Source organism: Rhinatrema bivittatum, chromosome 2 (genome assembly GCF_901001135.1).
Source record: "Rhinatrema bivittatum chromosome 2, aRhiBiv1.1, whole genome shotgun sequence".
Taxonomy (NCBI): domain Eukaryota; kingdom Metazoa; phylum Chordata; class Amphibia; order Gymnophiona; family Rhinatrematidae; genus Rhinatrema; species Rhinatrema bivittatum.
In genome coordinates, this window is record NC_042616.1 from 113,294,240 (window position 1) to 113,310,818 (window position 16,579).

Genomic DNA, 16,579 nt, shown 5'->3' on the forward strand with positions numbered 1-16,579 from the left:
AATCCAGAACTCAATCGCGTAGTCAGAAAGGGAACGGGAGCCCTGACATAGCTGTAGCAGATCTGATCCCATAGTCGGAAGTCTGCCTTGTTCCTCCTTTTGTTTAAAGGTGGCTTTGAATTGCGGAAGGTTGGTCAGCATGGGATCAGAGTGCTCCCACATGGGAGAAGCCCACGCCAGTACCTTGCCATTCAAATGAGACAAAATAAAGTTAGTCTTCACCAGATCAGTCGGGAACAGCACCGCCTGAAGCGTAAAATGCATGTGGCATTAATTCAGGAAACCCCGACATCGTTTGGGATCCCCTGAGTAGTGTGGTGGAGCGGGCATGGAAATGATCGCCAGTCCAATGTCGGGGTTCGGTGCAGATACTGGTGTAGGTGATACCGAAGAAGGTAGAGGAACATTTAACCAACTTAGGAAGTCTTGTCGGACTGCTAGGTGATTCACATCCACTACCACTTGGTCTAGCGTTGATTGAAGCTTCTGGATGATCCCGGGATAGGAATCCAATCAGGCGTGCAGACGTTCCAGGGAGGAGGACAGGGTCTCGAGGCATTGTTGCTGCTCTTGCACCCTGGAGACCAGGCCAGGAATGACCTGCAGAGCGGAGGGCTCTGCCGGGTCCATGGCCTTTGCAACCTGTTACGCTTGGGGGTAAACCCTTGTCCTGGGGCAGTGGAGAACGGTTCCCTGGTAGGGACCAGGAAGCACCTGCCCTCAGGGGGTGGAGCACTAGAAGAGACAGAGACTTGGATGAGCTTCACCACTGGAAGCCCGCGGTCCCCCCAGATGGAGCTCGTAGGGACCCAGGCCGCTTGGACTTAGGTGGGCCTCGCAGGGTCTCCTGGAGAGGTGGTAGACAGGAAGATCAAGGAATAGGTTGAGGCCAGTACCAGAGAGACAGTCTGAGGGTACTACCTGGGAGACAAACAGAGGGACGAGGGAACAGCAGGACACTCGAACAGCAGGACGCTGGAACAGCAGGACGCTGGAACAGAAGGACGCTGGAGCAGCAGGACGCTGGAACAGAAGGACGCTGGAACAGGAAGATGCTGGTACAGCTGGGTGCTGGAGCAGCAGGACGCTGGAGCAAAATTCACAGAAACCTAAGGCAAAGGAGAAACCTGTTGCAATGGCAAGCTCTGACTGTCAAAGCTTGCCTTAAATAAGGATAGACAAGTGACATTATCTGGGCGGGCCTGACAGCCCTAGCACACCGTGGCCTCTTTAATTTCTGAGAAGGAGAGTGCACGCGCGCTAGGGAAATCCCGGAAGTATAGCGGCCTCAGTGATGGTGCATTGGCTGCCGGACAAGCCCGGGGGGGGGGGGGGGGGCAGTGGTGGCACCTCCAGCGTACCTTGAGGCCGCACACAGCCGGTAGGGCCACGGCGGAAAGGTGAGCAGGGCCGGCCATGGAGCCCGTGGCCGATTGTCGCAACAAATGTACTCTCAAACTAGCTTTTTTTTTTTAAATTTTAGTTTTATTGAATTTTCACCATACATTAAGATACAATATTCCCAGAATTTAGAAAAAAAAATTGAAATCTACAACATATTGTATGAAAAAACCTTCTGTAGATATTGAACATTCATTATAGGCAATTTTGGGATACCAAAGTGTAAATGAAGCGGTCATTTAAAGAAATAATAATATCCAAATTCAAATAAACAGTGTAGTTACCCCAAGCCTATTTCATTTATACCAACCCACGGTGGGATACATTTAGGAATGAGAATCTAAATAAGATCATAATTGATCAGGATCATTGAAAACATACTTTGAATCTTGATAAGCAATCATACATCTACATGGAAAACAGAGTACGAATTTAGCCCCTCTAGTATGACCTCCCCTCTCATTGCAATAAACTTTTTCTTTTTAATTTGAGTATTTCTAGCAATGTCTGGAAATACTCGATCCTGCTGGCCATAGAAATTTAAATTCTGATGCTGGAAATACATTCTTAGTATAGAGTCTCTCAGATACAAAGGTAAACTGAACTAATAAAATAGCTCTAGTTTCAATGAGCATCTCATGATTTCTCCAATATATCTGATAAATCTGCAAAAGGATCTAATGGTTTCTCTTGTTGTTTGATATTTTCTTCTCTGGTTTGAGGCAAATAGTATATTCTAGGGATGTGAATCGTTTTTTGACGATTTAAAAAAATCGTCCGATATTTTTTAAATCGTCAAAAATCGTTAGAGTGCGCAATACAATAGAAATTTTCCCGATTTATCATGAAAAATCGTTACTCCCATTAGTGTCCACTAATGGGAGTTATTTGGGGGGAGGGTGGGAAAACCAGCACACCAAAACAACCCCTAAACCCACCCCGACCCTATAAAACGAATCCCATACCTTCCCCCACCCTCCCGAACCCCTCAAAACATTTTACGAGTACCTGGTGGTCCAGTGGGGGCACGAGGACCGATCTCCCGCTCTCGGGCCATCGGCGCCATTTTGGCTGCCACTCAAAAATGGCACTGATGGCCCGATAAAAAAAAAACCCCACCCGACCCTTTAAAAATGACCCCTTAGCTTCCGCCACCCTCCCGATCCCCCCAAAACATTTTAAAATTTCCTGGTGGTCCCGGGAGCGATCTCCCGTTCTCGGGCCATCGGCTGCTACTCATAAAGATGGCGCCGATGGCCCTTTGCCCTTACCATGTGTCAGGGTATCCGTGCCATTGGCCGGCCCCTATCACATGGTAGGAGCACTGGCTGGCCGCCGCCATCTTTAAAGATGGCCGCCACCATCAGATTTTTTTCTCCCTCCAGCCGAACCCGATCGTTAAGCTGATCGGGCACACAATTCACATCCCTAGTATATTCTGGATATTGTAGGTAATGCCCGATTGGGAAATTTTAAAATGTCCAAAAGGTAACTCTTAAATAGACCATTAGCAGAAATCATTTTTGCCTTCAGAAAATTTAAGATCTTTAAATTTGCCCTTCTCAATTAGTTTTCAAAAACTTGCATTGTATCCATATGAAACTTTTCTGATCTTATCAGGTTATTTGGAACCAACTCCATAACGTCTATTTTTCACTCCATAGCTTTTAAAGAAGTTTCCATTTTTATTACCATGTTATCCAAATTCTGAGTCTTAGTAATACTATCTTGCCTCCTAGAAGTTAACACATTAATGGATTTATCCATCATTGCCAGCATATTCCATATTTCCTCCAAAGTTATTTTCTGAGGTCTTATCAAGGGGGGATTACATATAATTCTTATTTTAAGATCCTCCTTTCCTACCTCTTCCAGGCCTTCTCCAACAACGTCTCGACGCTGTGCCTCTGCCATTTGGCCCCTGGAACCCAGGACTTCCGGGTTCTCCAAAGAGCCTGGTGTTTCCCCGGCTCTTCTCTGGGCACCAAAATTCAGCAAGGCCAATGTCTTTTCCAGCAGTATAGGTGGTAAATCCGTTCTTTCCAGAACTTCAGATGGTGGTTCGGGTGTCGTCGGGGCGCCGGGGCTGAGGGATGTTTCTGTTGCCAAGGGTTCAGAACTCCATGGTGTATTCTGAGATGGAGTGGGACCCCTGGAGGAGGTGGAGGAGATGGTGGCCAGTGACTGCTTGTCGTCCTGGATCATCAAAGGTGCATTGGAACGTGGAAATGAATTGAGGGAGCTGCTGGAGTATGGAGTCAGAATGCTCCCAAAGCGGGGAGGCCCATGCCAGGGCTTTCCCTTCCAAACGAGATAAGATAAAAGTGATCTTTATCTCTTCATCTGGGAATAAGGAAGGCTGTAATGCAAACTGCATGTAACATTGGTTGATAAAACCCTGACAGAGACGAGAATCCCCATTGAAATGGGGAGGAGCTGGGAGGGCCAGCAGTACCCATGAGGGCGAAGAGGCAGAATAAGTGAGAGTCCCTGGGTTGGCCATGGCGGACTCTTTGAGTTGTGATCGTAGTCTGGTCAAGATGGTGAGACAGACAGTGAAATGCTAAGAGAAATTAGGGAAGCTAACCAAATTGGTAGTGCAGTAAATGGGAGACTTCAATTACCCTTCACTAAAAAGACGTCATGTAAATATGATTTTGCTTAATGTGCTATTTACTTACAGAGCCATCATAACACCTGCAGGCATACCAGCGTTTTTTGCTTTGAGGTCTTGCCACTTCAGGTCACGTTTAATCATTGGCTCTAGTCCTTTATTCTACTACTTATATTTTTTAGGTTTTTGAATTTTTTCATAAAATTCTGTGTCGGGGTTAAATCTTCCTTGAAGTGACTCTAAATGTCAGAATTACAAATCAGTCCGACGCGCGTTTCGCATCGCTGCATCAGGGACTGAAACACACTCTGCTTCAGTTTTTTATGGATTTCCCCGTTACTCAGATTACTTGCTTGGCTATTATTTTTCTGCAAAGGACAAACAACTACTTGTTTGTAGTATACTTGGATTTTCAGAAGGCGTTTGACAAAGTTCCTCATGAGAGGCTTCTAGGAAAAGTAAAAAGTCATGGGATAGGTGGCAATGTCCTTTCGTGGATTACAAACTGGCTAAAAGACAGGAAACAGAGAGTAGGATTAAATGGACAATTTTCTCAGTGGAAGGGAGTGGGCAGTGGAGTGCCTCAGGGATCTGTATTGGGACCCTTACTTTTCAATATATTTATAAATGATCTGGAAAGAAATACGATGAGTGAGATAATCAAATTTGCAGAGGATACAAAATTGTTCAGAGTAGCTAAATCACAAGCAGATTGTGATAAATTGCAGGAAGACCTTGTGAGACTGGAAAATTGGGCATCAAAATGGCAGATGAGATTTAATGTGGATAAGTGCAAGGTGATGCATATAGGGAAAAATAACCCATGCTATACTTGCACAATGTTAGGTTCCATATTAGGTGCTACAACCCAAGAAAGAGATCTAGGCGTCATAGTGGATAACACATTGAAATTGTCGGTTCAGTGTGCTGCGGCAGTCAAAAAAGCAAACAGAATTTTGGGAATTATTAGAAAGGGAATGGTGAATAAAACGGAAAATGTCATAATGCCTCTGTATCGCTCCATGGTGAGACTACACCTTGAATACTGTGTACAATTCTGGTCGCCGCATCTCAAAAAAGATATAATTGCGATGGAGAAGGTACAGAGAAGGGCTACCAAAATGATAAGGGGACTGGAACAGCTCCCCTATGAGGAAAGACTAAAGAGGTTAGGACTTTTCAGCTTGGAAAAGAGATGGCTGAGGGAGGATATGATAGAGGTGTTTAAAATCATGAGAGGTCGAGAACGGGTAGATGTGAATCGGTTATTTACTCTTTCGGATAATAGAAAGACTAGGGGGCACTCCATGTAGTTAGCATGTGGCACATTTAAAACTAATCGGAGAAAGTTCTTTTTTACTCAGTGCACAATTAAACTCTGGAATTTGTTGCCAGAGGATGTGGTTAGTGCAGTTAGTATAGCTGTGTTTAAAAAAGGATTGGATAAGTTCTTGGAGGAGAGGTCCATTGCCTGCTATTAATTAAGTTGACTTAGAAAATAGCCACTGCTATTACTAGCAACGGTAACATGGAAAAGACTTCGTTTTTGGGTACTTGCCAGGTTCTTATGGCCTGGATTGGCCACTGTTGGAAAGAGGATGCTGGGCTTGATGGACCCTTGGTCTGACCCAGTATGGCATGTTCTTATGTTCTTATGTTCTCTCTACTGAGGTGGCCAATACTTCGAGGAATTGCTGCTGCTCCCGGACACATGTAGCCAGGCCTGGAATAGCCTGTAAGGCGGAGGACTTCGTCAAGTCCATGGCCTTTGCAACCTGTTGCACTGGAGGTGGACACTTGGCCTGGCGCAGGATTGGTACAGCCCTCTGAGGGTTCCCAGAGGGCGCCTGCCACCCGGAGGCAGAGCACACAAGAAGACAGAGGCTAGCTGGAGCTTCACCAATAACAGTCCGGGGGCGCCGTGGGTTGAGCCCTTGGATTCCCGGACTGCCTGGGCTTAGGTGGGCCTCTGAGGGTCTCCCGGAGAGGTAGCAGAGAGGTGTGCCCACCAAGAGCAAAGGTGCATGGCCAGTGGAGAACAGATAAGCTAGACCGGAACAGAGAGTACCGGAGACCACTGGAACGGAACAGGAACTGAATGTCTTCCGGTCAGGATAGGCAGCGCCTAGTGGTCTAGCTAGTAGAAGGCCGCGGGTAGCATCAGAACAGGCAGGCCTGGTGGTCACAGGAGAAGCAAGGAGAGTATCCATTTGGAGCGCAAGGGTCAAAGCCAGGGTGTCTGTCCGAGGGTGGTCAGTCAAAGCATGGTCAGAAGCAAGCAGAGGTCAGTTCCAGGTATCAGTCTGAGTGTGGTTAGTAGCATGCAGAGGTCAGTTCCAGGCAGTGGAACTGCCTGGAACTGTAGAGTCTCAGTAGAGGCAGTCTCAGTAGAGGCAAGCCGAGGTCAGTACCGTGTATCAGTCCGAGAAGGTACAACCTGGGTAGCGGAATGTAGAACAGGAAACAGGAACAGACGCTGGAACACAGGAAGGACCACGGGAACACAGGAACGCAGGAGCACTGGAAGACACAAGAATGCAGGAACACTGGAATAAGCACTGGAACAAGGAACACAGGAACACTGGAACAAGCATAGGAACAAGGAACGCAGGAACACAGGACGGCAACTAGCTTCACACAAGTGTGACGACCCGTTTGCCAAGACGAGGAACTGAGGGAAGGCCCTCGCCTTATATAGGACGCTTACATGATGTCATCAGTAGGCATCTGGCCCGAGGTTCCTGCCCTGGGCCCTTTAAATGAAGGAGCGCCAGCCGCGCGCTCGCCTAGGGGCAAGGCCGAGGACACCGAGGACGCGGAGCCCCTGTGAGAGACCTGTGACGACAGAGGCATTTGGGGTAGGCGCTGGGGACTCCAAGAGCTGGCTGCTGCTGCTAGGGAGGACAGAGCGGAGCCCATGGAGGGGAGCCCGAGGTGAGCAGGCCAGGTCGCAGCACCAGCGTGGCCGGGACGCGCAACATATAGCAGAATTAGTAAAGGTACAGAGAAGGGTGATCAAAATGATAAAGGGGAATGGAACAATTTCCCTAAGAAGAAAGGCTAAAGAGATTAGGACACTTCTGCTTGGAGAAGAGACAGCTGAGGGGAGATATGATAGATGTCTATAAAATAATGAGTGGAATAGAAAGAGTAATCATTAATCAGTTCTTTACTGTTTTGAAAAGTACAAAGACCAGGGGACACACAATGAAGTTACTGGGTAATATATTTAAAACAGGGTGGAGGAGAGGGAAGAACCTTGTGGGACCTCATGGGGGAGTGGGAAATGTTTTGATTCGCTGTTGTTTAGTCGCAATTTGTAGGATCTATTTGATAAGAATGGATTCAAACCATTTTATGGTTTTGTCACCTAGTCCAATTTTGGTTAGTTGGGTTAGTAGAGAATTGTAGTTGATGGTGTCGAAGGCAGCAGAGATGTCCAGCAATATTAAGAGGTAGGAGTGCCCGGCTTCGAGACCTCTCAGGGTGGTGTCTGTGAGGGATAGTAGTAGCGTTTCACTGCTGAGTGATTTCCTGAATCCATGTTGGGTGGGGTACAGGATTTTGTGAGTTTCCAGGTGTTCCGACAGTTGGTGAATGACAATTCTTTCCATGATCTTTGATATGAAGGATTGGTTGGAGACGGGTCTTTAGTTGGCTGGGTTGAAGGGATTTAGCTGTGGTTTTTTTAGATTGGGTTTTATTATGATGCATTTGAGGGCTTCAGGAAAGAGGCCTTGTTCAAGGGATGTATTTATTATGTTGGCTATAGGTTTGGCAATGGCTTTGGGGATTAGCTTGAGGGTTTTGACTGGGATGGGATCTAGGGGGTGGGCCACTGGGTTGATTTTTTGTATAACCTTCTTGACTTCTGTGGAGGCAATGAGGTCAAAGGTGGTCTATGTGGGAGATGTTGTGTTGTGGGGATTTAGCCTTTTTGGATTTGCTGGGGGATTGGTTGGTATTAACTTTGAAACTTTGTCTGTAAAGAATTAGGCAAGTTCTTCACAGGTCTTTGCGGAGTCTTTCTTTGACAGTGGGTTGAGGCTTGGTTGGGTCAGGTTGGAGGCAAAGTTGAAGAGGATTCTAGGGTTATATTGGTGAATTTTCTTTCAGTAGAATTCTCGTTTGGCTTTGTCTGTGTCTGTTCTGTATATGTGGAGCAGTGTTTTGTATCTGTCGAGGTTGGCGAGGTAGGATATCTTCTCCATCTTTTCTCTGCTTGTCTGAGGAGTCTTTTAGTGTTTTTTAGTTCTGACTTATACCAAGGTGTTTTATGGGGGTTGTCTGTGTTGATTACTTTGGAGATAATTGGGCATTTGGATTTGGCAATTTCGGCATTGATGGAGAGCCAAGAGTTGATGGCAGTGTTTGCATCGTTGAGGTCGAGGGTGGTCAAGGAGTTGGGGAGGGTTTCCATCAATTCTTCGTTGGGGCATGGTTTGTGGAATTCAGTGTATTTTTTGGATTGATCAGTTTCAGAGTGGAAGGTATTCAGTCATAGTGTGGTCTGGATTAATTTGTGATCCAACTGAGGTGTCCCCCACTGAGCACAAATGCAGATCCATGCATCCTGGGACAATGCCCATTCTCCTGTATCCAGCTGATGACGTTTTAAGAAGTCAGCTTGAATGTTGTCTACTCCTGCCACGTGAAAGGCCGCAGTCTCCTGGAGGTGGCTCTCCACCCACATGAAAAGGAATTGAGCTTCCCGAGCTATGGCCTGGCTCTTGGTGCCTTCCTGGCAATTGGCATATACCTCCATTGTCGCATTGTCCAAGAAGATCCTGCCATTTGTCCCTGGACCAAGGGGAGAAGATGTGCAAGAGCTCTGCGCACCACTCTTGTCTCCAGGTGATTTATAGACCAGGTTCATTCCATTGATGAACATAGGCCTTGAGCTGAATGATCCAGTCACACTGCTTTCCAGCCCATAAGGCTGGCATCCATTGTCACTACCACCCAATCCGGAACTTCGAGGGGCATGCCCTTCTGCAGATTGGCCTTTGTTAGCCACCATGCTAAGCTGGTTCTAGCTTCCTTTAGCAGGGGCAATGGCATGTGGAACTGTTCTGACACTGGGTTCCAGCAGGACAGCAAGGCGCTTTGCAGGGGACGCATATGAGTGAAGGCCCAAGGGACCAGCTCCAGGGTCGATGTCATGGACACCAGGACTTGCAAGGAGTCCCAGACCTTTGAAACTGGAAGGCGAAGCAGTCGTCAAACTTGGTCCTGCAACTTGAATATCTGGTCCTGGGTTAGGGCCACCGAGCCTTTCAGGGTATTGAAGTGCGCCCCAGCAACAGGGACGGAGTCAGGTGACTCTTTGCCACATTGATCATCCAATCTAAGGTCTCCAGGACCTGCATCACCTGGTGAATTGAATGTGAACACTCCTCCTCTGTCTTGGTATGGATAAGCCAGTCGTCCAGGCATGGATGCACCAGAATTCTGTCCCTCCACAAGAATGCTGCTACAACAATCATGACCTTCATGAAGGTGTGAGGAGTCGTGGTCAAACCGAACGGGAGAGCCCGGAACTGGAAATGGTTTCCAAGCACCTTGAACCTGAGGAATCTTTGATGATCCTCTGGAATGGAAATATGTAAGTACGCCTCCATGATTTAAAATTCCCATGTATCTCCATTCGCAAGCCCATATGCTTGTGTATGGGGGCACATGCGCTCTTTTTAAAATTAGCCTGTGCGATGGTAAATTTAAAACAAGCTCAAATGCACCCACATAGCCATTACATTTAATTTGCTCTCCTCCACCCTGTTTTAAATATATTACCCAGTAACTTCATTGTGTGTCCCCTGGTCTTTGTACTTTTCAAAACAGTAAAGAACTGATTAATGATTACTCTTTCTATTCCACTCATTATTTTATAGACATCTATCATATCTCCCCTCAGCTGTCTCTTCTCCAAGCAGAAGTGTCCTAATCTCTTTAGCCTTTCTTCTTAGGGAAATTGTTCCATTCCCCTTTATCATTTTGATCACCCTTCTCTGTACCTTTGCACCCCCTCTGCAAACTCCTCTCCAGCCTGAACCTCCACTACTTCGTCTACGCAGATGATGTCCAGATACTACTTCCCATCAAAGAAAACCTGCAACACACCCTACTGAGATGGGAATCCTACTCAACCCAGATAAAAAACCTCCTTTCACAGCTATCCCTCACACTCAATCACACAAAAACTGAAATACTACACATAACAAACAAACACCCCACAAAGAACAACCAAGACCCCCCCCCCATCCTTTCACCCAATGCATTACTGAAGTAAAAGATCTAGGTATCACACTGAACTCCGAGCTCAACCTAAAAAAACATATCAACGCAACAATAAAAGAGGGCTACTTCAAGCTACAAGTCCTTAAGAAACTCAAGCCCCTCCTCTTCAATAAAGACTACAGGACTGTTCTCCAATCCCTCTTATAGTCCAAACTGGACTACTGCAACTCCATCCTCCTCGGGCTCCCTTCATCCACCTTCAAACCCTTATAACTCCTCCAAAACGCAGCAGCCAGATCCCTAACAAACAGCAGTCGTTCCTCCCACATCACACCCATCCTCAAAGACCTTCATGGTTCCCAATAACCCACAGAATCCAATACAAAGCCCTAACCCTACAACACAAATCCATCCACAATAAAAACAAGGAATGGCTAAAAGACGTCCTCCACCACCATGAGACCCAAAGAAACCTCAGATCCAAGAACACAGGATTGCTAAACATACCCTCAGCAAAACAAGCACACCTCACCACAACCAGAGAATGCGCCATTTCAATAGCTGGCCCTTCCTTATGGAACACACTCCCTGCTCGACTCAGATTGGAGACCTCTACCCAGTCCTTCAAAAAAAATTCTAAAACCTGGTTATTCCAAAAAGCCTACCAGCCCACAGAACCCCTCCCCATCCCACCCTCATAATAAAATGAAAATGTCTCATTCCTACCTAGCCTTATTGCATGCCCTCGTATCGCATTAAACCCACCATGTTCCAACATACTCATTTTCACAAAGTAATATCTCCTGAGATGCCTACATCCTAATGTAAATATTACTTGTTTTGTAAACTGTTTTGTTGAGCTATTGAGTTAATTCCTTACAATGTTCCACCCTGTTAAAATGTAATTACTTTAATTGTTAAACTGCCTCCGTTACAATGTAATAATAATAAGACACTTTAGTCTTACTGGGGTAGATTTTATAAATTTACGCACGCGCATACTTTTCTTCGTGCACCAGGCGCGAACAAAAATCCGGGGTCGGCGCGCGCAAGGGGGTGCACATTTGTGCAACCTGCGCGCGCCGAGCTTGGCATGCGCTGCCTGTTCCCTCCGAGGCCGCTCCGAAATCGGAGCGGCCTCGGAGGGAACTTTCCTTCCGCCTCCCCTCACCTTCCCCTCCCTTCCCCTACATAACCCACCTCCCCGGTCCAATCTAAACCCCCCTCCTACCTTTGTTGGCAGATTTACGCCTGCTGAAAGCAGGCGTAAATCTGCGCGCGCCAGCGGGCTGCTGGGACGCCATCACCCGACCCGGGGGCTGGTCCGGAGGCCTCGACCACGCCCCCGGGCCGGCGCCATGCCCCCGGACCCGCCCCGCCCCGCCCCTGACCCCGGACATGCCCCAGACACGCCCCTCCCGCCCCTTTTACGAAGCCCCGGGACTTACATGCGTCCCGGAGCTATGTGCGCACCTGCGGCCTATGCAAAATAGGCACGCTGGCACGCGAGTGCCCTGCGCGCATAAATCCGGCTGGATTTACGCGCATAGGGCTTTTAAAATCCAGCCCACTATTTCTAAACGTTAAAATGTAAACTGATGTGATATACCCCAATGAATGTCAGTATAGAAAAGCAAATAAATAAATAAAAAAATCTCATGCCAACAGCAGTCAACACAAAGACCACGAGATTCTTCAGTCGCAGGCGTGAAAGAGGCTCGGTAGGGCTGGATGCTCTGGTATGCCCATGGCCGATGGGAGTTCCCCTCTACGTGTTTCCACCGTGGCCGCTCATAGGTCGTGTTCTAAGGTGCATAGAGATATATCCCAGGTTGATGGTTCTTGTGATGCTGGAGTGGCCACGTCGTCCATGCTTAGCAGATCTGATGCATCTGTCGGTGGATGGACCCCTTCCGCTAGCTCATTTGCCGGATCTTCTGTACCAATGGTCCCATCTTTTTGGATTGGGAGAATTGCTTCTGTCTCGCGGCTTGGCTTTTGAGAGGAGCTGCTTGCGCATGAGGGGCTATTCGAAGCAGGTGATTTCTACCCTTCTCCAGTCCAGAAGGCCTGCCACTTCCATGGCCTACATCAGGGTCTGGAAGGTGTTTGAGTCCTGGTGTGATCAATAAGGCTGGGATCCCCTTGTCATGTCTGTGCCGCAGATTTTGGCCTTTTTGCAGCAGGGCCTCATGTTAAACTCCCTTCGGGTTCAAGTGTCGGCCCTAGGCTGTCTCAGGTGTAAAGTACAGGGGGAGAATTAGGCTTTTCACCCTGACGTCCTCCGTTTTTTGAAAGAGGTGAAGCATTTGAAGCCTCCTTTTCGTAAACTTTGTCCGGAATGGAGTCTCAATTTGGTCTTATGGGTTCTGTGTGAGGACCCCTATGAACCCTTGAATCGGGCTTCTCTGAAAGCTCTGATGCTACTAATTCCTTATGACATTCGGATCATCTCTTTCTGGCCTTTGGTGGATCCAAGAAGGATGAAAAATTGTTTAAGGCTACTTTAGCCCATTGGTTGAAAGAAGCTATCTCCACAGCTTACTTTATCAAGGCTCGTCTGGTACCTTCAGGCCCGAAGGCGCATTCTATGAGAGCTCAGGCAACTTCGTGGGTGGAGTGCCAGATGGTTTCTCCCCAAGAGATTTATAGGGCTGCAGTGTGGTCCTCCCTTCATATTTTCACCAAGCATTATCGTTTGGATGTTCAGGTGCCTGAGACTTCTACTTTCGGCGAAAGTGTGCTGAGAGCGGGTCTTTTGGGTTCCCGCCTGGTGTGGGGGTGCTTTGGTACATCCCACTGGTCTGGACTGATCTCGGTATGTTCAGGAAAGGAAAATTGGTTCTTACCTGCTAATTTTCATTCCTGTACTACCTCAGATCAGTCTAGAGGCCCGCCCTGGTAGTCATACCGAAAGACTGATTTTCTGGGGTCTGACTTGCATTCAGAAGCACTGACTTTTAAGTAACCAAGTTCGTTAAGACAATGTTTTGTATAATTTCTGAACGGTTTTTGAGGACCTTAGTGGTCTAGTTCCATTTCGGGGTATCCAGGCTGGGGTTTTGTTTGTCCTGTAAGTTAAATTTCCTTGTTCTAAACTTGGGTACAGTTTAATACTGAGGGGCTGCAGGTGACACTCTCAATTATAGGGCATAGACTCAAAGTTTGCTCTCTGCTGCCATCTGCTGGTAGGGATGCATAACCCACTGGTCTGGACTGATCTGTGCTATTACAGGAACAAAAATTAGCAGGTAAGAATCAATTTTCCTGTGACTGGAAATCAAAAGTTCCCAGGTATGCAAAATAGGTTTTCTTTGCCTTATAATATTTATTATTGGGTGTTATTTGATGTATTTGTGTCTTTGAAATATGTTATTGGAGTTTGAAAATGTTTTTAAATGTGTATATGAGTTTTTAATTATTGTATGTTATTCTATTCATCCGCTGTTTTGAAATATTTATTCTTTTTATTGATATGATTTTACAATTATGATTGATATTTTATATTTCTTAATTTTTTTGTTTGATGTTTATGACATGACAATATTTCCATTGTTGCACTACATACAGAAGTTGGCTTGTTGTTGTTTCCAATCTATTTTTGTCTGCATGTTTCTATTTATACTATTTTATGGTCATTTTATTCTGTATTTGGTGAGGCTCTGTATGTGTGACTGAAGTGAGGTTTTCTGCTATCTAGCACATAGTTTGTGTAGGGATCTGTAGCAGTCTTGCTTGCTCTGTTTTCCTAATAGGAGGTGGAGGAGGGAGTGAGATACATTTTTCTCTTCTCCTTTTTTATAATTTTGTTTTTACGTGAGGAAAAACATATCAGTTTCAATCATTTATACATATCTCTTGAACATTTTAACAAAAAATGAATGTCAATTAAAATATTCACGAGTTGTGTGAAAGGAATCTGGCGGATCAGGATACCAACTGGCTTGTGTCAAAGACCAGCGCTAACTTTCCCCCATTTAAATCTTGGCACTCCACTTCCAAAAGGTTGCCTACTCTTGTACTATGTAATCCAGTTATAAATGATCTAATGATCTAATGGAGGCGCACTGTGGCTGGAAATAGTTCTAGGAAATGTCATGGCTCTAGCTAGACATTTTTTTAGCATGATTATTATTTAGTGAATAGAGTTGGCAGACATACTCATGAGTATGAAATATTCTTGCATAACAAAAGCAATATTAACCTTTTTCTCAGTACTGTTGGCAATTCATATTAAAAAAAAAACTTACTTAACTTCTAATAAGGCAGATTAGATAGGCCATATGGTCTCTCTCTGCCATGTTTCTATAGGTTCAGAATTCAATGTATATTCAATTATTTTTTCATTGGCTTTTTTCTTATGAAAAAAGACAGTTATTTTTTGGAAATGCAGGCACATGCCTATTAACATGCCTTGCGAGCCTTCAGTTACTGACAGCTGTCACTGTGGGCTCTCCCAACTTGCTACGTTGGGATGCCGGCCTCTGGCACACAGTCTTTCAGTGTCTGAAGGAGAAGGAAGAGGGTGTGCTAATGTAGCAAGCCCAGCTGGGCGTGCCCTGAGGTTTGACAGTGGAGGGATCTGAGCAATTCTCTGTACCTGGCAGACATCAGCTTTCTAAAATTACTTTCTGCAGTTTAGGTTTTCCATTTAAGGGAGAAACACTCGGTGAAAATGTTTAAATATATGGCATGTCCCTAAGCTGCAATTAAATAAGATGCATGGCATTTTTTGACACGAAGTGCCTCTTGAAGGGATTTGAAACTGCTTATTTTTTTCTTTGGCTCCATTACCTAACTATAAAATCTTTGAAGGGTAGATTGCTAGATGAGTGCGGATTGAATCACAGACTGGAATGCATTTTTCCATTCCTACCATAGCTCACCAACAACAATTCAATGTTACAGTGAATTTAAGGACTGCTTAGTATTAAGATAAAAACATCAGTGTCTGAGAAATAATACCCACTGCTAACACCAGATGCAGCAACATCAAACAGACCTGTGATCAAAAGATTGCAATGTTGAAGAAATGTCTTTGCTTGATAAACCACAAGGCATTGCTTGGTGTTGACATTCCTCACAAACTACTTCAAGGAAAACTAGATAATTCTTGTCTGCAAACATGTAGCTTCTGTTATCTGCCTTTTTCAGTTCTTGGGTATCTTTAGTTTCCTGTCTCCTGGCAGCTTCTTCTGCACCCAGGATTGACAAAAGGTTTTTCGACTGTCACAGATGAAATAAATCATTTTGAAAATAGAGCCCATTTACTCTGTTATAATACTACAATATGTGAACTTTGTTATTTATACTGTGTTTTCTTTATCTTTAAATATGTATCTCTCATACAAGCTCTAGCACAATCAATGCATAAAGACTGCAGGGAACATTAATGACCATTTCAATAGAAGTAAACTCCAATCTCCCACTAAAAGATCAACTAAAGGTGAGAATCATGATAAAAATAATTTAACTAAGGTGAGAGAAATGCAAATGAAAAAAAATGTTCTGTTCCACTATATGATCCATGTTTTGTATATTCAGTTCAGCAACAAAAAGAGATCTGGTCAGAGGATTAGAGAGGGAATTGAATAAGGAGGTGCCACTCACAGTCCAAAGAAAGCACACATGACATCATTGCTGACTTCTCTCACCTCTTCTCCTTGTGTTGAAAGAAGTATTTTGAGGGTTGTAATTATTGTACATCTAAAGGTTATATTCTTTGTAGGTTATGATATATTTTACTGGACCAATAGCAGAAAAATGCAAAGGGTGTTGTGGTGCATGATTTTTCAAGATCACAGTTTCCTTTTTCATATGTAACTAGTAGGTCTAATAAAAAGTATTGTGACCTATGAATAATCCAGTTTTCTCCTTGACCAAAATTAATATTAGAAATCTGGATTGTCCAAAGCCTGATTTATTCAGTCAGCCAGGTAGCTCAAGAGTAGTAACAGGCTACCGAAAGGACAGAAATCCAAGGCACATTCTATGTCTCTTGTCCAAATTTTTGTCTTTGCATCCTTGGAGTACTAATTTTTTTTCTGTAGGAATAGCACAGGGATGGCCAACTATAGTCCACAAGAGCCACAAACTGGCCAGGTTTTCAGGATATCCACAACGAATATGCATAAGATATATTTGCATACAATGGAGACAGTGCATGCAAATGTATCTCATGCATACATTGTAGATATCCTGAAAACCTGGTCTGTTTGTGGCTCTTGAGGACTGGGGTTGGCCACCCCTGGAATAGTATATGAAGAGACTTTACCAGAAAACATCTAGCATATTCTCAGAGACCCTACCATCGTACAAGCAGAGATT

General features: G+C 45.2%; 1 long non-coding RNA gene across 1 annotated transcript in view; it reads left to right on the top strand.

Moving 5' to 3' along the window:
• Positions 1–16,579, top strand: part of LOC115086041 — a 54,741-nt gene that overhangs the window by 17,892 nt on the left and 20,270 nt on the right. Inside the window, exon 2 of the long non-coding RNA XR_003855028.1 lies at positions 15,605–15,698. This is a non-coding gene — a long non-coding RNA (uncharacterized LOC115086041). The remainder of the gene's footprint in view (positions 1–15,604; positions 15,699–16,579) is intronic.